Source organism: Lampris incognitus, chromosome 18, assembly GCF_029633865.1.
Source record: "Lampris incognitus isolate fLamInc1 chromosome 18, fLamInc1.hap2, whole genome shotgun sequence".
In the NCBI taxonomy this organism is placed as follows: domain Eukaryota; kingdom Metazoa; phylum Chordata; class Actinopteri; order Lampriformes; family Lampridae; genus Lampris; species Lampris incognitus.
In genome coordinates, this window is record NC_079228.1 from 22,427,589 (window position 1) to 22,448,604 (window position 21,016).

The 21,016-nt window shown below is 44.5% G+C and overlaps 1 protein-coding gene across 1 annotated transcript in view; it reads right to left on the minus strand.

Moving 5' to 3' along the window:
- triqk (triple QxxK/R motif containing) overlaps positions 1–11,511 on the minus strand; it is a 38,958-nt gene extending 27,447 nt beyond the window's left edge. Inside the window, exon 1 of the mRNA XM_056298952.1 lies at positions 11,415–11,511. The gene's annotated coding sequence lies outside the window, so the exon portion shown is untranslated. The remainder of the gene's footprint in view (positions 1–11,414) is intronic.
- Between the last annotated feature and the right edge of the window lie 9,505 nt (positions 11,512–21,016).

Here is a 21,016-nt window from a genome sequence, read left to right on the forward strand (position 1 = left end):
GCTGTAACAAATAGCCTCAATAAGAAGCCTGAAAATGTTGTCTTAATATGGCTGCCAAAACCAGTGTGAGTGCAGTTAATGCAGAGCTCAAACGCTCTCGCTATACTAAACGTGTGTGATTAATTTCTCCTGTTGAGTGAAACAAACCGACGTGCTGTGCCTGTCACACTGATAGATATGGAAAGCATTTGCATTGGCTGCTAATGGGAGCGAAAACTAGGCAGGATGGATTTGCCGTGTGACGAGCTGTGCTGCATGGCCTGCGCTCATCACCGGTTCATACGGATAACATTTTAAATGGGATGCACAGGGAGTACTCCCCCAGGCCCGCTGCTGCGAGCTGAAGGATTGCAGCAGTCCGAGACTTAACACCCTTGGTTAAAACAAATGTGAATTCAGCGTTTTCTCTCCCCCGTGTTTGTGGTATGGCTGATGTTATAAGCAGCGATAACCACAAACACAGGCAATAAAAAAAAGAGTTTAGCCTCATGTAGTTTTCATAACATAGTCGTTTCAACATAGTAACATAGTAATAACATAGTAATTTTATCTATCCATCTATCCATCTATCTATCTATCTATCTATCTATCTATCTCTATCTACCTGTCTGTCTGTCTGTCTGTCTGTCTATCTATGCATCCATCCATCTGTCGTCTATCTATCATTCATCCATCATCCATCCATCCACCTATCTATTTATCTATCCATCCATCCATCCATCCATCCATCTGTCTATCCATCCATCCATCCATCCATCCATCTATCTATGCATCCATCCAGCCATATGCATCCATCTATCCATCTATCTATCCATCTTATCTATCTGTCTATCTATGCATCCATCCAGCCATCCATCTATCTTATCATTCATCCATCCATTCATCCATCTATATATCTATCTATCCATTGATCCATCCATCTATGCAGCCATCCATCCATCCGTCTATCTATCTGCCCTCTCACTTTGAACCCTGCTTTCTTTCATTCATTCTCTCTCCTTTTTCTCTCCATCTTCCTTCCTCTCGGGCCGTTAGGCGGCCCATAATTGCCAGACATTAAAAAGATTGTTAGAGAGGGAGAGTCCCCTGGGGCCATTGGCAAGCTAAATGGCAGCGCTGCCGCCATCGCCTCCTGCTAGACACTGCCATGAAGACGTGTCAACATAATCTCGGGCAATTTGCAGTCATCATCACCGGGACTGATTAATTTTGAGTCTGGGTGCATCAGGAAACTCTCCAGTAAACAGTAAGATTGTCTCCCTGTATTTTAGTTCGTCGCTTCTGATGTTTCGGTGCAACACAGGCGACTGACACTCAACAAAATGCATTCGGGTGGCGATGTGACACCACTCATTTGAAAATGTTGACAACAGGTCTTTTCTTTTCCACATTTCTTAATACATTATGGCCTTACTCAAATCTTAACTGCAACGGGGTTGCATTATTTAAAGCTCATCGTTTTCAAATCATGAACAGCCCCTAAAACGGTAGTTCTCTGAGATGTCCTTAATAAATCAAACAGTCAAAGGCATTTCCGCAAATAAACATCATAACATTCAGGGTTTTTTTTTTCAATCCCAAGGTTGCTTGTGCTTAAAAAAATGTCCCTGGCACCTCTGTCTACACACACACACACACACACACACACACACACACACACACACATACACACACACACACAGATTCATACATGCACAGACACACACACACACACACACACACACACAACACACACACACACACACACACACACAGCACCATCTAGTCTGCATTCTTACAGACTTAAGTTGAGTGTTCCCTTTTCATTTCCATCCTCAGACATGTTATTGGTTTGGAGGAGAGGACACATTTCTTTCTCCTGTTTAATATTCTTATCTTGCTTTCCCTGCAATGCCTGCAGTGTGTGGTGGATTCTCTCCCCCTCTCTATCTCCCAGCTCCAGAGTTCCCTCTCATTGACGGGAAAACTGTATCAGCACTGATACAGAGTGAAATGAATTTGGGGGTTTATGAAACGCAGAGCCTAATAGAAGAAGAAAAAAAAAGTCCTGCGCCAACCCAGAGAGATAACTTGTTATCTAACAATGGAATTTGTCTTGTTTTCGCTCCAGTCATTATCCTGTATCGGAACGCGGCGACTCCGCTGGCTGTGAGTGCACCTCTGGCGTGTGGGAAGGGTTAGCTGTGTACATCAGGGATATCATGCTTGGATATCACATTGTGACGCACGGCAGATGGCAGAGACATCGAGGACAACAGCGACGAAAGTCCAGGGAGATGTACTGGGGACTGACTGGCCTGGACTAGAAACATAAACAACTTTTATTTCTTCCTCCCTCTGTTTTGCAATCTTGCCAACATGCTCAAGTGTCAATAGACCAACAGTAATATTGGCTGAAGAGGTATAGCGATGATGCGATACATTATCAATGCAACAAGGTAAATTTGATTTCACTGGCATCCTCCAAGAGAAGGTCAGGGTTCAAGGTTAGCTACAGAGCTGCAGCCATGCAGCTAGTAAGGACTCAATGTCTTGCTCCAGGACAGCAAGGTGGATACTTGCCAACACAGGTTGTTAAAGCTGGGTCTCCCAGATGAGTTGTGTCCGGTCTACATCTGTGGAAGGTATACTTAGCTGCTGCGGTGTAGCGTGCTGCCCATGCCGCCTGCACACACTGTGCACAGTAGACCATCTGAGTGAGTTCTGGTCCCCTACTGTCAGCCTGTTTGCTGACAGTAGGGGACTGCTATTGTCCACTGTCTGAATCATCATTGCAAATGTTCATAATGTCTCATCAGTGGGTGGAGAAAAGCCCCCCGACACTGACGATGCACCACTTATGACTCAGATCTCTGAATTCAAAGGTCAACTACTTATTGATTAAACAAGCTACACTAAAACATCATAAATGTTTAACTAAGAAGGGGTTGAGAAGCATAAGATGCCACTAGATAAATTTGAAATGTAAAAAGTTTCAAATCTGTCTTTATTGTAATACCTCCTCATGACATGTCAACTTTTTCATGTCAGCTTTTGCAACTTTCGATGAGATTTTTTGACATTTTGGTGTTTCTCATTAAATATTTCCCATGCACAATTTTACAGTTTGCATAATAACTTCATAGAAATGCTGTTTATGATAGATGACTTTATTGGTGGGGGGGGGGGGAATCATGATCATGGTCAGCTCCACAATGCCCACCCCGATCCCTTTTTGTTACAGGCGTTGTGTTGCCTTGGCTTGCCCTCCCAAACTCATTTGACCTTAGAGCATTATCAACCCCAGCTCCCCTCATTTAGTGCCTGCCTATATGTCCCCCAGCTGTGTGAGCCGGCCGCCCATACAAAGTTTAAGTGTTTATGCAGGTGCTGCAGCTGGGTCTCAGCTATGGCTCCCCCATGGACACTGCAGACTGCCTGACTGACTGAGTCTCACTTTTCACTGTTTACACTGGCAAGTCAGGTCCAGGCCCTGCTGAGAGCTATTCTTGAGGTACTTAATTTTTGTGACTTTGACTCATGCGTCAACCTACACACATATGCATGCACTAGTTCCTCTCCCTTGCCTGTCTATCGCTCACATGCACAGCTGTATGCAAGGTTGTATGCATGCACACACGTGTACACGCATGCGCGTGCACACACACATAATTGAACTTAAAACTGTCTAACTCACTAACACGCCAATAAAAGCCGCGTTAGCATCACATGCACAAACAATTATCCACATAGTTCTACACTGCTCTGCCAGCCAAATATAATATACCCCACCTCTACCTCACCTAGTTGTCAGGAGACCGCAGCAGAGTCCTGACATGTTAATTTCAGCCTGGACTTGACCCCTTGCTAATTATCCTTCAACTCTGTAAACACTGGTAGCACCAGTTAACACCAATTAATGGCCACTAATCATTGCCAGATGCTGCGCCTTGAGTAATTTTGCTCCACTTCCTACACTTACACTTACAGTTTTACACATCCACACTTTTCTCGATCTGTATGGTATTATTTAATCCACATGGAATACAAAGCAAGAAGGCTTGCAGACCGTGATTTTTTTTTCCCCCACCAATAAAGTCATCCATCATAAACAGCATTTCCATTAAGCTATTATGCAAACTTTGAAGTTGTGAATAGGAAATTTTGAATGAAAAATGCCAAAATATATATATATTAAAAAAAAATCACCTCAAAATTGCAAAAGTTGAAATGGAAAAGTTGACAAGGGAATGCAATAAAGAGGGATGGAAACTTGTTTTATTTCAAAATTGTCTAGTGGCGTCTTGTGCCTTTGTGCTTGCCAACCCTTAGTTAAACATATTTGATGACTTAGTGTAGCTTTTTTATTCATCCTTTACCCAGCAAACAAAAATGCAACTTATCCATCCATCCATTATCCAAGCCGCTTATCCCAATCGGGGTCACGGGATGCTGGAGCCTATCCCAGCAGTCATGGGGGGCAGGCAGGGAGTCACCCTGGACCGGCCGCCAGTCCATCACAGGGCCAACACATTCATACCTAGGACCAATTGAGGATGGCCGATTCACCTGACCTACATGTCTTTTGACTGTGGGAGGAAATCGGAGCACCAGGAGGAAACCCACACAGACACAAGGAGAACATGCAAACGCCACACAGAGGACGACCTGGGATGACCCCCAAGGGTGGACTACCCCCGGGGCTCAAACCCAGGACCCTCAAGCTGAGAGGAGACCGCGCTGACCACTGTGCCACCATGCCGCCACCGTGCAGCAATGTACATTTTTTCACTGGTAATAATTCGCATTTATTAAGATTAAGGGAGAGCCCAGATGCCTTGGAGAAGGACTGGATAGTGCTGACTGCCACTGAGATTTGGGAGGCATCCTTAAGAAACAGGGCTGTATCATCTGCCAGCTGACTGATAATTATATCCTTGTTGGCAATAGCAATGCAACTTATTTGCATTTGAAATATTTCTGCTTTCCAAAAGTTAGCAAACGATTTGGATGGAAACATGGTAACATTCATGCACACATTCAAGAATAATCATTAATTATTTCATTTTCTTATGCATGAGAAAATGTCAAGTGAAGCACATCTCACAATGCTTCAACTTGTCAAAACATCATAAACTCAAGTCAACTACACAACCTGCATGATGCTAAATAAGAGTAATTGTGTTTTGTGGTTACTCCCATTTGACTATTATTAGCTGCTGCTAAGATTTACCAATGCAACTATGCAACTACCTACAGTAAAAAATAAAATAAAATAATAAACTGTATGTTCTAAAAGATTATTTCAAAGCCCCCCCCCCCAAAAAAAAATCAGTATAAAACATGAAAAATGTGTTCTCTTACAAATGAATGGGCATGCGTGGAACACACACACACACACACACACACACACAATCCCAAAACACACACGTAAACAGACACTCTAGGAAATTTACACATTCAGGCACTGAGGAAATCCTTTTTTCCACTTTCCAGAACAAAGTGATCTTTGGGTGCCAAACTGTAAAGCGATCTCTTCCCATCCTCTCCCTGTGTCTACTCCAGCATTCCTCTTGATTTGCTGCTTCACTGTTTGTATTGACAAGTTGAGTGTGCGCCGCATGCAGCCTTGCCTGCCAACTGTACCGTTGCCAAGGGAGAGCATGCTGTAACCTCCACCGGCACCAGGCTTCCCAGCCAGCAGCTGTGCCACATATGCTGCCGATCAATATAAACAAACATTGCCTTCCTGCAGCAGAGACATGGACTGACAGGTATGATTCACCCCCCGTGCCAGGCGGTGGTAATAATAAGCAGATAGATCTTTTCTGCATGGCAGTGAGACTGCTGGGGTTGGTAAGGGTAGGTCGAAGAGATCATTTGCCCCCCGAGGAAACTGGAAGGGCTCCTCGTATAACCCCTTGCGGTATCGCTGAGGATTAAAACAGCACGAATCCGCCGGGGCTGTAATTTGTGGCATTCCGCACACAGAATGACGCAGCGGCGATGAATGGGGAGCGGGCATGGATCATTGATGCTGTGCCAGTCGCTCTGCAACCGAGCGTATTCAACACAGACAGTGGGGGAAGATGGTAGCTGTTTGCGCCATACTGTTTTTTTTTTATGGTAAGTACTTTGTAAGCTACACAATTTCAGCACATAAGCATTTCATCAAGTGAATCTGGCGTGGTGTTTGATGCAACTCACCTCCCCAAATAATGATGAAATCTCTGTGCAAGTGCAAGCTATTTAAGAATTCAGCCCTTTGTAAAGCGTTACTCTGTGGAAATCTGAAAAGGGTTCAGCATTTTACTGTTGGTTGTAAATGACTTCAGTATGCCACCCCCCCCTCCCCCCGACACAGGCCACGGAGGACCACAGTGGCATAGAGAGCCTATGATATGTTCTTGATGAAGCGTAATGGTTTGAAACAATATTTCCCCGAGGAGCAAAATTGAAATCTGAATACTATGATATGGTTTCATTGTCATGCAATTTGCAGATGTCAGAATAGTTTTACCGAGGGGCAACGCTCCATGAAGCAGCCATGGGAGGAAGAGATAGCACGCAGGTCGTGATGCGTTTACAGGCTGTATCAAATCCTGTAACGTCTCATACTGAGAGGTGCCTTAACACAGTAGCAAATACAGCACAGCACAAAAATAAGGTGAAATACCATGCACGTCATGTGAAGGCTCCCATACTAAATCTAGCTGTTTATTAGTTTGACGTTTCGAACGTGACTCCTCGATGGAGAAAACAACAAATCCCAGACTGATCTTTGATGACTATCAGTATGTTTGATTCATACGTTTTCTTATGATAATGCTCAATGGCAGCAAAGTCCACCACTATAACCCATGTGTCTGAGAATCGACATCACACCAGAATTAACAACACTAATAGCACTTTGTAATGCCCTTTTTTTTCTGCTTCCAGTGTGGGAAGATGGCGGCGCAAAGTCATGTTTGCGGCAGCCTCACCCTACCGTCCATGCATTGTCTTTCAATTCAATTCAATTCAAAACTTTATTGCAGACTCAGGGTCCATAACAGACAAAGACAAATAGGTAAAAGACAAACCCTAGACAATACACAGAGTAAACACAATAAAATAACATAAATGGAACAAATTGGTGTCTTATAAGGAGGCAGCTATACCAGTGGTCCCGCTGCCGGGATTGGTAGCGTGTGGCACTGAATCTTATATTAGTTTAACTCTTGATGATTACATTATCGGAGTCATTGAGCCGGCAAATAAATTCATACATGAGATTTCTTAGAAGAGCCTGAAAGGTATTGACTCCTGCAGCCACAAACATTTCACTTGCACTACACCATCTAGGTCTTTTTAGCAGTATTCTCATTGCATCATTATAAGCTACTCGAAGCCTCTGTAAGCTTCCTTTTTTATAGTTTGACCACAGGTGTACAGTATAAAGTGGTGTACAATATGCTCTGAACAGAGACATCTTCACACTGACTGATCCAAACTTGCATGACAGAGTGTTTGCTTGTGCATACATCATGCGGCATTGCCTATAAATATCATCATCGTCCGTCAACTTTTCAGTTATACAGTGCCCAAGATTTCACCTTATCACATACCCCAACATTATTATCAGACAATTTAAAATCAGGAAATTTTAGATGATTGCCCTCTTTGGTTCTGCAGATCATGACAACACTCTTACTAGCATTGTATTTGACATCATGCTCCACACTGTACACAGAACATATATTAAGGAGCTGCTGGAGACCAGCGCTGCAGCGACTACGGATGACAAGGCCATCTGCATACATAATATTTATTTTACTACTTTAGTGATCCCCATGGGAGAATTCTTCCTCTGCATTTAAGTGGGCAGCCACCGTGCAGCACCCGGGGACCAACTCCAGTTTGTCTTGCCATGCATGTCTTTTAGATGGTGGGAGAAACCGGAGCACCCGGAGAAAACCCACACAGACACGGGGAGAACATACAAACTCCACACAGAAAGGACCTGGGATGATCCATCAAGGTTGGACAACCCCATGGTTTGAACCCAGGACCTTCTTGCTATGAGACGACAGCGCTAACCACCGCACCACCGTGCTGCAATATGGTTCCCCAAGGTTCAATATGGTTTACCAAGGTATTAATAATCATGCACCCAGTGTTACAGGCTTTCAACTGCTTGGACAAACTCATCAGTATTTAAATTGTAGAAAACTGGAGACAGAATTCCCCCTTGTCCGACACCACTTCTAACCCCAAATGGGGCTGAAATGCTATTACCCCATTTCACTTGCATAGTCTGGTGGGCATACAAGTAAGCCAGGATTCTCACAATGTATTTAGGCACCCCTCTTTGACTCAGTTTAACAAACAACTCCCTATGATTAACACGATCAAAAGCTTTAGACGCATCAATAAACCACTTAAGAACCGATGAGTTTTTCCTTTAAGGCATATATACATTTGTCAGTGCCATGTTTAGCTTTAAAACCAAACTGTTTATCATCTTTGTCCACGTCTGAGTTTGTGTCTTGGTTTGATGGCTGGGAGAGCTGGCGCTGGAGCTTGGTCTGCCGCATACTGTGGGCCCAAGGACCTGGCCCTGACAGGAGCTGCGCCCGAGGAGGAAGCACCAAGGGCGGTCTGACAGGGCGCAGAAGCGGGCAGGCTAAGCTAACTGCTAGCCCATGGAGATGGGCAGTTCCGACAGTCATCCTGGCTGGCCTTCGCTCTCCTGGACCGTGATTTGTTTTTGTTTTTTTAGTTTGGATATATGTGTTAGTTGGGATATATGTGTTCTTGTAGTTTTGGGGTGTGTTTTTGTCTTTGTGTTGCACTGCTGTGGGCTGGGAAAAACGATATTTCCTTTCATTTCATTTCATGTACGCGAATACATGAAATGAAACAACAAATAAAGTGTTCCTGATTCCTGATATTCACACATTTTACAAGCTCGCTTGTTTTAATGACCCCTGCCCAAGACAATGTTCCGTTTCTTTATTTTGCAGCCCTACCTCCAAATAATAATCAAACTTTAATTAAGGTCCAAGCAACAAAAAAAAGCTACTCTTAAATATTCAATCATATATTTCAAACCACTATGTCTCCCTGAGCTAGGATTACTGGAATAATTAATAATGAACCGTCTTTAATCAGAGCGTCTGATATGGAGCTACTTATTAATCAGGGTTGATATTTAGATAAGGGTTGATTGGTTCATTTAAATCAGGCCTATTGTGCGACGCTCTCATTAGCCAGACCATGACTCTGTTGGAGACCTCCATCACACAGGCTGTCAAAAGTCACAGCCGGCGGAAAGCAACACCTCCATGCCACCTGTACTATTTGTGATGCCACAAAAGGACCTCAAGAGAAGTCCACTTTGGGTGCCTGGGTGGCGTGGTGGTCTATTCTGTTGCCTACCAACACAGGGATTGCCTGTTCGAATCCCCGTGTTATCTCCGGCTTCGTCGGGCGTCCATATGGATACATTTGGGAAGCCGGATGTGGGTATGTGTCCTGGTTGCTGCAATAGCGCCTCCTCTGGTCGGTCGGGGAGCCTGTTCGGGGGGGGGGGAATAGCGTGATCCTCCCACACGCTGTGTCCCCCTGGCGAAACTTCTCACTGTCAGGTGAAAAGAAGCGGCTGGTGACTCCACATGTATCGGAGTAGGCCTACTTCCCAGAGATCAGGACGGCTCGAAAGAGTGGGGTGATTGGCCGGATGCAATAGGGGAGAAAAAAGGGGGGGAAATCCAAAAAAAAGAAAAAAGAGAGAGAGACGTCTGGAGATAAGCTCGTGGAAGATCGTTGGCGTTCGGTTAAACAACGTGTCAAATCACAAACCTGCCTTGCTATGCGAGAGGGGAGAAGGGAAGACAACCCAGATAGCTCGGACCTGTCCCACACCCGACACTTTCATCCGGCCCACATACCACGTGGAATGATGGCACTTAGGGGGTCCGCTCCTGTTGCCAGATCTGGGCCAGAACCAAGCCATAGCTTTGCCGCATATGCCAGATATTTGCCAAAGGTGGCCCATATTTGTTTTGTGATATTTGGGCCATATTCACCATTTACCACACGGGCCACTTCAGGGTCACATCCAGATCACGTGTTGCCGAGAGCGCCGCATCTTTGCCAAAAAAAGGCCCACGTTTGATTTGGCGTTTTGGGCCATATTTGCTATTATACATGTGGGCCGCTTCAGGCCCACATCCTTTTTGTCCAGGCCAGAAGAAGGCCATCAGTGCCGCATGATTGCCTGAAGCGGGCCACATCCGGATGCTAATCTGGGAAACCAGGCAGCCGGATTTGCAACGCGGACCAGATGCTCTCGGACGGCTAAACCCAGTGACGGTTCTCGAAAATGCTGCTGTGGATCCCGGTCCCCCCGCAACTGACGCCACTGCGGTAACGGCCGCAGCAACAGCCCTTCACGTCTTCTCATCTGACTGGAGTTGCACAGCTGCGAGGATAATTTATTTGTTTACTTTATTTAACAGTCAATTACATTTTAATGTAACTCGTCTAATGAGCGCGTTCTGTCCTCAGATGTGCCCCGTGTAATGACTGTGATAGATATAAGACAGTTTAATTACGAAAGACCCTTAATTGTCAACATGCGAGGCCTCCATTAAAAGCGCCTTCAATCTATACCGTCGGCAAGAGGGAACAAGGCTAATTTGTCCTCCGCCTGATAGCGCAGATTACAGGCTAGCTTCGTGAAATGGCGGGTAAATGTTGTCTACGGGGGCACGAACAATAAGAAGGTGGAAGAATGATAGGCACACACACTCAAATGGCGGGCAAAGGCGACGAGGGGAAGATGGAGGCAACTTAGATGGAGTATTTGAACTTGCCCCTGCACCGGGAAAAAAAAAACGATTAATGACTCGCTGAGCCGCAATGTCGGAAATGTGTAACATTTGTGCCAATACAAAAACCACCCGCAAATCAGTTATCAATGTGCCCCCCCTGCAAAATCACTTAAGAGAGTAGTTGTTAACAGCGGTAAGAATACGCCGTCTATTCTTTGCGGATGCCATGGTTTATTTTAGTCCCTATGAGGCGCCATTTATGACTGCCCTGCCAGAGCACAACTCGAGGCTAAGCAACTAATTAAGACGACATTTCCAAATGCAAATACACGAAGACACACACGCTCTCTCACATACACACATGCACGCGCGCATGCGCACACACACTCAACACACACACGTGCATGCACGCGCACAAACAGAAACTCTCTTCCAATTGCTTGACAAGACCACACTCGGTCTTACCGTCAGTAATGCTGCCGCATTTGTTATGAAGCCACATCGAAACCATGACCCATGAATCCCCACTCTGTAACTCTATCCCCGACTTCTACTCCCACACACACACACACACACACACACATAGAGTCAGAAACACAAACACACTTAGGTACCTACAGGCAGGTTCTTCTTGCAGTGATTTCGGGTCCTGGTGGTGTTCTTGTCTGTAACGTCCTGTCCGTCTGCACAGAGTTGCAAACCGTCAGTCCGCCTGTTTCTGACTCAGCCAGGAAGTTACCACTCCGTCCGCTGGCTCCGGGATCCCAGCACCCAGAATGACACGTAACAGGTCATGCCTCACAGACGTGACCATGACTAGGCCCTGTTTCCCGTCACTATAGTCTGTTGATGACTGTTTGGGGTTTTCTTGAAGAATAAATTGGAAATCACGTGAAAAGCAAAAAAAAAGGAACTTAGTTTGCAGATTATAATCAGAACAGTGCTGAAGGACCTCCGCCTAAAAGCTTTTCTGTTGCTCTGTTTCTATCTCATAAAAGCTGTGGAAGAACGTTCTCATTTGTTACTGAGTCAGGGTGCTGAATAAGGATTTTACACACACACACACACACACACACACACACACACACACACACACACACACACACACACACACACTGTCCTCAAACCTGGCAGACATCACACATGAAAGGTGCTCGACACCGGAGCGAGTCAAATTGGCCTTGGCTGGGAGGACTGGTCCAATCAACCTCCAACCGGATAATTAGTAATTAGATTGGGATTAAAGTCAACTGCGAGTGGAGGAGCGTGGCCAATTGAAATCAGCATATGAAATGTGATTAAATTAATAACAGAAAAACTGAAATATTAATGTCCCTTTTTCCTGCTAAGTTCGATTTGGATTTGTTTGAACTTTGATTCATTATGGACTCAAAATGGAGTAATGGAGTAAAAGTGTTGGCTATATATACACACACACATATATATATATATATATATATATATATATATATATATATATATTTGGCAGTTCAGAACAAGAATAATAGCATGGGCATTTGTTGCAAACACGTGTGCAATCTTGGATTTGACAAAGTTCAACTTTAGGAAGGAGTGATGATGGCATGCTATATTTTCGTGCCATCTCCATCCAAACATTTCACGTTAGGAGTGAAAATAAAACCAGTCTTGACACCGGAGACAGTCCACCCATGGCCCAAAATAATCCCTTGATTATTGCGAAGAGGCTGCAGGACAGCGTGACAGCCCCCGGGGCCTGACAGTGCTTCCCGGGACAGAGACATCTTACTTGGCTTGAGTTTTGCACAGCTTGACAGGACAGGGACATGTCCCCTCTGTCTGGAAGGGGCACAGTTCGGTTTTCCAGAGTTTTGGAGTTGGGAGGGATCAACATTGGTTCTTTGGACCGTTGGCATCGCGGTAGTGAACCGGCGCTGATGCTTGTGGCGTGGTGGTCTATTCCGTTGCCTACCAAAACAGATCACCGGTTCGAGTCCCCGTGTTACCTCCGGCTTGGTAGGACGTCCCTACTGACAAAATTGGCCTTGTCTGCGAGTGGGAAGCCCGATGTGGGTATATGTCCTGGTCGCTGCACTAGCGCCTCCTCTGGTCGGTCGGGGCGCCTGTTCGGGGGGGGGGGGGATAGCGTGATCCTCCCACGCACTACGTCCCCCTGGTGAAACTCCTCACTGTCAGGTGAAAAGAAGCGGCTGGCGACCCCACATGTATCGGAGGAGGCATGTGGTAGTCTGCACTGCAGCCCTCCCCGGATCGGCAGGGGGCGAGCAGAGACCGAGACGGCTCGGAAAAGTGGGGTAATGGGCCGGATAGGATGGAGGAGGGGGGGGGGAGTACTTTTGACTGAAGCAAAACCACATGAGCCCTTGATTACTTAAAATGAGTCTCTCTCTCAGCTCCCCGGCTGAGTAATTTCCCTCGGACATTTTATTTCACTCCGTTTGAGTTTCTGTCAAACACCGTGTGGACTGACCATTTGTGTCAAATGTCTCCTGCATGATGAGTGTGGAGGCATTAAAAAGGATTAATTCTTAACAATACGCCTGTCATTACGACCCGTATTTCTTAATAGATTTAATGAGAATGGGCTTATGGGAAAGTGACAACCGTTGATTTTACCAGGGCAGGTATTGCTCTCTTATTCCCCATTATACAAACTCACAAAACTCACTTTGAAAGTACCAAGAAAAAAAAGCTTTTCTAATGGGCCTCCACAGCACAAGATATATGTCTGCCCCGGCGACTTTTTCTGTTCTAAAATAATAATAATAATAATAATAATAATAATAATGGTTTATGCGAAGACTTACTATTCGGCTACGTTTGCGTGTAAACTTGTGTGTGACGTTGCTGTGTGCGGGCTTTTGAGCACGCGCGGAAAGTTAAACTCCAACAAGTCCCGCGCAAAGGGAAGAAGTGAAAGACGGAAGGGACAGGAGCATCTCACCAGCCTCTGCTGTAATGTAGCCCTTCCGGTGTGCTGTGTGTGGCGTGTTCAAGCAGCTGGGAATGGGAAAGACTGCGAGGCTCGTTTGTTAGAAAGAATAACCTCCATGGTGAAGTTTGGGTGAACGGATAAAGGAAGAGGGGGAGAGCAATGGCATGTCTGTGAATGTGTTTGTGTCAAGTCCATTTTATTTGTATAGCCCTTTATCACAAATTACAACTTGTGAATGCGCACGCGAGTGCGTGGGTGTGTGTGTGTGTGTGTGCACGCGTGCATGAGTGCATTTGTGTGTGTGTCTGTGTGTGCGTGCGTGCGCATCTGCGCGCTTATGGTTGCATCTGCGTGTGTTTGTGTCTCTGTGCGCGTGCGCGGGTGCGTGTGTGTGTGTGTGTGTGTGTGCACGCACGCCAGTGCAAAAAAAACGTTTGGCTGCCTTGTTTTAAGTCTTTACATACTTCGCCTGGATCCCACATCTAGTCTGGAGTCTCACTCAGTATATATCGTCTAAGCAGGAACATATAGTAGCTCGCCCAAAATGCTAAAAATCGCTCCAACCTAAACGGCAAAGAAACAAAATGAAGGAGTTTAAACTGAATGTGTCATAGCCTGCTATTTCACTGGACAGTAATACCGTAATTTTATGGCACAGCGCGCCGTGAAATAACAGCTAATAGCTTCAGATGATTTAGGCTCGACGATGCAGATTCTGCTCTGTTGCATCACTTTGTTTTCCGTCACGTCAACTCTGATATGTGCTGCCGTTTTACCAACAGCTCCTCTCACATATTCAGCTTATCCAAGCGATGTCTCGTGAAGGGCAGATTAAAAACCTAACCAATCAAGCAGTTATGTAATATAAGATGCCCACTGATGTTTTAATCACACCCGTGTGAGCGTGTGCGTGGGTGCGCGCGTGTGTTTGTGTGCGTGTGTGTGTGTCATAGTTCTTTGAGCAGACAAAGGCTCTTATGGCAGCCTATTGTGTGTGTGGTATTTACCGAGAGACAGATAGAGAGAGGGGTTCTTGGCAAAGGCATCCGCTATGTTTTATTAATGAAGATGCTTGTAAGACAGAGGCAAGGCTAGAAAAACTTGCACACGCTGCTAGCGGGACTTGATCACTCAGAGCATTAAAATGCATGATACAAGGGAGTTAGTGAGTTATCTGTGGGGAGGAGAAAAAAAAGAAAAAAAAATATTGAAACGTCTTTATGAAATATTAACATCAACACAAACAATGAAAGTAACTAAGGGATTTAGGGGTGTCCAAAAAGCCCGCAAGGGATCTATTTTCAAAGGCAGAGAGGCTGTATACATTTTCAGAGACATCTTCTACTAAGGGGGAATAAAGGCAGTTTTCTAAAGCGTGTGAGATGAATGGCTTCACAGCGTGAGAAAATAAACATTTCTGTAAGATCAAGGGCTTTCCCTCCGACAAGTCAACGCTGCTTTTCTTTCCCTTTTCTTTTTTCTTTCTTTTAATGCATCAGGAGACAGAGAGGGGTAAAAAGAGCCATCCATTAGATATGACGACTCTTAAGATGTTTGATTTATGGTTGGAGTATCTTTTGATGTAATTTTCACCTCAGAGAATACATACAGGAGGCGTGTGGGGGGGGTTCTGATGGGCAGATTCGTCAAGCGGTCTTGTAATTTGTTTTGCTTGTGCTCGTACGGTTTTGGTCGCCTACTTCGGTTTGCTTTTTTTGGGGGGGGTTACCCCATTTTTCTTCCCAGTTGTACTTGATCAAGTACCCCGCTCTTCCGAGCCGTCCCAGTCACTGCTCCACCCCCCTCTGCTGATCCGGGGGAGGGCTACAGACTACCACACACCTCCTCCGATACGTGTGGAGTCGCCAGCCGCTTCTTTTCACAAAACAGTGAGGAGTTTCACTACGGGCGCGTGGGAGGATCACGCTATCCCCTCCACGCCGAGCAGGCGCCCCGACCGACCAGAGGAGGCGCTAGTGTGTCTGTAGGGACGCCCGACCAAGCCGGAGATAACGCGAGGCTTCGAACCGGCGATCTCGGTTCGCTTTTTGTCTCCGCACTTGGTGCTGCTGCTTACTCAGTTGCATATGTGAGAATATTCACCTCCAGGATAATAACAATACTAACGAATTAATTAAAAAAGGAAAAAAACATCAGTTCAAACTTGGTGGATTCATGGCGTTTCTGCTAAGCCAGTTTGGATGTGTTCTGCTGTCAAACGCAGCAAAAGTGAATCTTGTTTCTGTTCAGGATGTCTGCTGCTTTGTGGCGAAATGCTCAGAAATCAATTTCCTCTTTATCCATTAGTTGCCGGGATGAGAGCTGAAAGGCCTGGGCCCTGTGCAAGAACATTTTCTTCAGTTCCTCTTACATTCCTCCCAGATTTGTTCTTGAGAGAAGAGAAACCAACGCTGAAAGCGTGTGCCAGCAAACCTTCAAGTAATGCAGTTAGTAACTCTTTCAAAGGACCATACACGGGCAGCCCTTTCTGACTGTCATTTGCAAAATAAGGCAAAAAAACAGAAAACTAGTTCAAGGGAACCGGGCAGCTAATCAGGTACTACCTTTGCATCAAGACATGCCACAAAGGGGGGTGGGGGGGTGGATCTAGAAATAACAAGAAGTGGAAATGCTGGCACAAAGGAAAGGAATTATTTTCCAGAGAGGCATATTTTTGGTTTCAATGCATCTTAGCCATCAGTAGCATTCCTGTACCTAGATACACTCACCGGCCACTTTATTAGGCACACCTGTCCAACTGCTCGTTAACGCAAATTTCTAATCAGCCAATCACATGGCAGCAACTCAATGCATTTAGGCATGTAGACATGGTCTAGACGATCTGCTGCAGTTCAAACCGAGCATCAGAATGGGGAAGAAAGGTGATTTAAGTGACTTTGAACGTGGCATGGTTGTTGGTGCCAGACGGGCTGGTCTGAGTATTTCAGAAACTGATGATCTACTGGGATTTTCATGCACAACCATCTCTAGGGTTTACAGAGAATGGTCCGAAAAAGAGAAAATATCCAGTGAGCGGCAGTTCTGTGGGCGAAAATGCCTTGTTGATGCCAGAGGTCAGAGGAGAATGGCCAGACTGGTTCGAGCTGATAGAAAGGCAACAGTAACTCAAATAACCACTCATTACAACCGAGGTATGCAGAAGAGCATCTCTGAACGCACAACACGTCGAACCTTGAGGCAGATGGGCTACAGCAGCAGAAGACCACACCGGGTGCCCCTCCTGTCAGCTAAGAACAGGAAACTGAGGCTACAATTCGCACAGGCTCACCAAAATTGGACAATAGAAGATTGGAAAAATGTTGCCTGGTCTGATGAGTCTCGATTTCTGCTGCGACATTCGGATGGTAGGGTCAGAATTTGGCGTCAACAACATGAAAGCATGGATCCATCCTGCCTTGTATCAACGGTTCAGGCTGGTGGTGGTGGTGTAATGGTGTGGGAGATATTTTCTTGGCACACTTTGGGCCCCTTAGTACCAATTGAGCATCGTGTCAACGCCACAGCCTACCTGAGTATTGTTGCTGACCATGTCCATCCCTTTATGACCACAGTGTTCCCATCTTCTGATGGCTACTTCCAGCAGGATAACGCACCATGTCATAAAGCTCGAATCATCTCAGACTGGTTTCTTGAACATGACAATGAGTTCACTGTACTCAAATGGCCTCCACAATCACCAGATCTCAATCCAATAGAGCACCTTTGGGATGTGGTGGACCGGGAGATTCGCATCATGGATGTGCAGCCGACAAATCTGCAGCAACTGCATGATGCTATCATGTCAATATGGACCAAACTCTCTGAGGAATGTTTCCAGTACCTTGTTGAATCTATGCCACGAAGGATTAAGGCAGTTCTGAAGGCAAAAGGGGGTCCAACCCGGTACTAGCAAGGTGTACCTAATAAAGTGGCCAGTGAGTGTAGATAGATAGATAGATAGATAGATAGATAGATAGATAGATAGATAGATAGATAGATAGATAGATAGATACATACATTTTTATTTCAAAATATTCCCTAATATCTAAAGCATGCAGTTTTGTGTATGCTATGCGTAATGACTGTTATATTTGCATCTATCTAGGCCTACATGTGTTTTTTAAGTTGTGCAGGAGTAAAGCAAGTTTCTTTGTGCCCTCAGCAAACAAACTTAATCTTGTCTGAAGTCATAGTTGATTAAAGGGACTGTTACGAGTATTTAGCAACCACAGGTCAGCACTGCTCTAAACCATTGATCATACCAATGAACAGATCCAAAATAAAAGAAAATAGCTGAATGCCACGGGATTTCTTTAATGGTTCTTTTGTACTTCTTAACAACAGATCTTACAAATGGTTCTTAAGGTGAGGCCCAATGACTTGCAAAATGTTGCGCTAATAATTGCATTCATTTAGCGTCATACCAGTTGCTGCATATGCTACAAATTTTAGTGCCAAATTATAGTACCTTGCTCAGATGACGTGCATTTGCACAAGTATCTAGGTGTCTTTAATAGACGAATGTTGCCTTCAAACGGGGTTTATGATTAAAAGATTATGGCTAAAGATTTAGCTGCCTAACAGTTCATAGGTCAAGCTCTTGCTTTTGAATGGATAAATGCAATGGTATGATGACAGAGGAAAAGACAAGACCATTTGGAATATCAACGTTTTCCTCAGCTTTATTATTAAATCACGTAAAAAGACTTTATAAAACCATATAACAGCCATGCATGAGATATGCTATTCTATGAAATGTAAGAATCACGTCTCAACTCGTGAATTGGAAGCTACCAGGTAATTTCCACTTCTGAAGTTGTGAATACCAAAGCCATGGTCATTCATGTGACCTCTTCTCGTGTACATGGTTAAACACGACCCCATATGAAGGCACCATAAGCCAATCAGGAAATGCACCGAGACCACAAGTTCTGTGTTGGTTGGGATTTTGTTGTGATAGCTTAAGAAAGAGTCTGGCAATCACGAATACTTGAAAAATATAATGCTCAGCTTGACAATGCTCAAAGTCACTTTTCTCAGTTCATCTCCATACCTGGGATGGTAGGTGGGGTGGAAATAAGTTTTGAGCGGTTGGCAGCTGCCAATTTATGCTACCCCTGTCACCCCACCCCTGCTGAGATTCCTCTGAGATTCATACGGGGCAAGAACAAAATAGCCTCCGCAGACAACCTGTCACTGCTGGAGTGAGAGAGAGACAACGCAAGGCTCCTGGCTGGTATCTTTTTGATCTCTCGACTCTTTTTTTGGCAGCAGAGATTTGTTTATTTACATTTTTATATTTAAAGGCTCCACATTAGCTGAGGCCATGGCAATCAGCTAATCTTCCTGGGGTCCACACCTGACATACTGTACATAACACATTATATGATAAGCATTAAATTGCATTAATATACACTGAAATTACATCAACATACATTAATATAAAAAATGCAAAAGCTTACATTGATATGAAATTTTAAAAAAAATACATCCATACAAAATTCAAAGCCAGTCAACACTGAACATACATTTAGGTAGAACACTAATTGAAAATCAATATATAGATGATGTTTGAAAATGAATTGAATGCATCAGTTATACAACTCATATGAAGTAGAACATGAATATTGAGAAGTACCACAGAGTTATACCTCCTACTAGTCAGTCTGTCAGCTGCATGCCAGTAGATGCTTTTGCATATTCTTTTTAAAAGATCATTTATTTTTTATTTTTAATAGGCAGATATCGAGGGGTAAATTATTCCAGTTTGTTATGGCTCTGTAAATGACAGTTTTTTTCAGTGAGTTAGTCCTTAAACTGGGTTCCACAATGTGACCGTTACCAGCAAATCTGGTGTTGTGGTTATGTATGTTATTACAGTAAATTGTTTGGTCAAATTAAAAAGGTTGGCATCTTTGAGTTAATGGTGAAGCTGAAAAATGTGGCCATGCTTGAGGAAATCCTTTGCTCAATGGTGAGCCATGAGAGGCTGGAGGGCAACTTTTCCATGCTAGCTCTAATAGAGCACCCCAGAACAAGTCTAGCAGCCCTGTTTTGTGCTACTTCTAATTTTGCAAAATTTGTTTTGGATGGAGACGACCATGCTGTAGAGCAATAGTACAGGTGGCACAAAATTAATGATTTAGAAATTTGACCCAGCATGTGTGATTTTTCATAATGAGAACACTTTCTAGTGACTGCAATCAGCCCATTTTTCTAACAGCTGGATTAATGTGCTCAGTCCATGATAGGTGACTGACAAATACTAGGCCAAGCAATTTAGCTTTGTTCACTTGTTGTATGGGTTAAACAGATATGGATAGCTCCAGTTTAGGCTTAGAAACTAATTTGTGTCATGACCTAAAGACAATACCTTTAGTTTTGAATATATTTAAGACTAATTGATTTGTTTTGTTCAATCATACTCTATATTTGACTCGCTAGACAGAACTTGATTTGTGGTTGCTGCATAATGTACAGTGGAATCGTCAGTATACATTGTTATAACTTATAACTGTATTTTTCAAAGCAGAGGACAGGTCATTAATAAAAAATTGAAAACAGGAGTTGTCCCAGACAACTTCCTTGAAGTATACCACATGCTAAACTACCACAATTTGATAGAATACCATTGTAAAAGACATTCTGTATTCTATTTTTATTTATTTACCCCCCCCCCTTTTCTCGCCAATTGTACTTGGCCAACTAACCCACTCTTCCGAGCTGTCCCGGTCGCTGCTCCATCCCCTCTGCTGATCTGGGGAAGGCTGCAGACTGCCACATGCCGCCTCTGGTACATGTGGAGTCTCCAGCCACTTCTTTTCAGCTGACAGTGAGGAGTTTAGCCAGGGGGGCGTAGCAAATGGGAGGATCACGCTATTACCCCCAGCCCCCCTCGAACAGGCGCCCCGACCAACAGGAGGAGGTACTAGTGCAGCAATACCCACACATACCCACATCCAGCTTCCCACTCGCAGACATAGCCAATTGTGTCTGTAAGGACACCCGACCAAGCTGGAGGTAACACGAAGATTCGAACCAGCGTTCCCTGTATTGGTAGGCAACAGAATAGACCACCACGCCACCTGGACACCCTACCTTCTGTATTCTAGAGGAAATATAACTCTTCATCAAGGTCAGAGGGATGGCTGGTATAAATGGGCCTAGAGGACGAAGCCCTCATTATCTTTTACAATAAAGATGAGAAAATTGTTGTTAAAAAACCTTAGAACAGATTGTTTTAAATGTTGGTGGAACTTAGAGTAGCAACAGTGCCAAATAATGA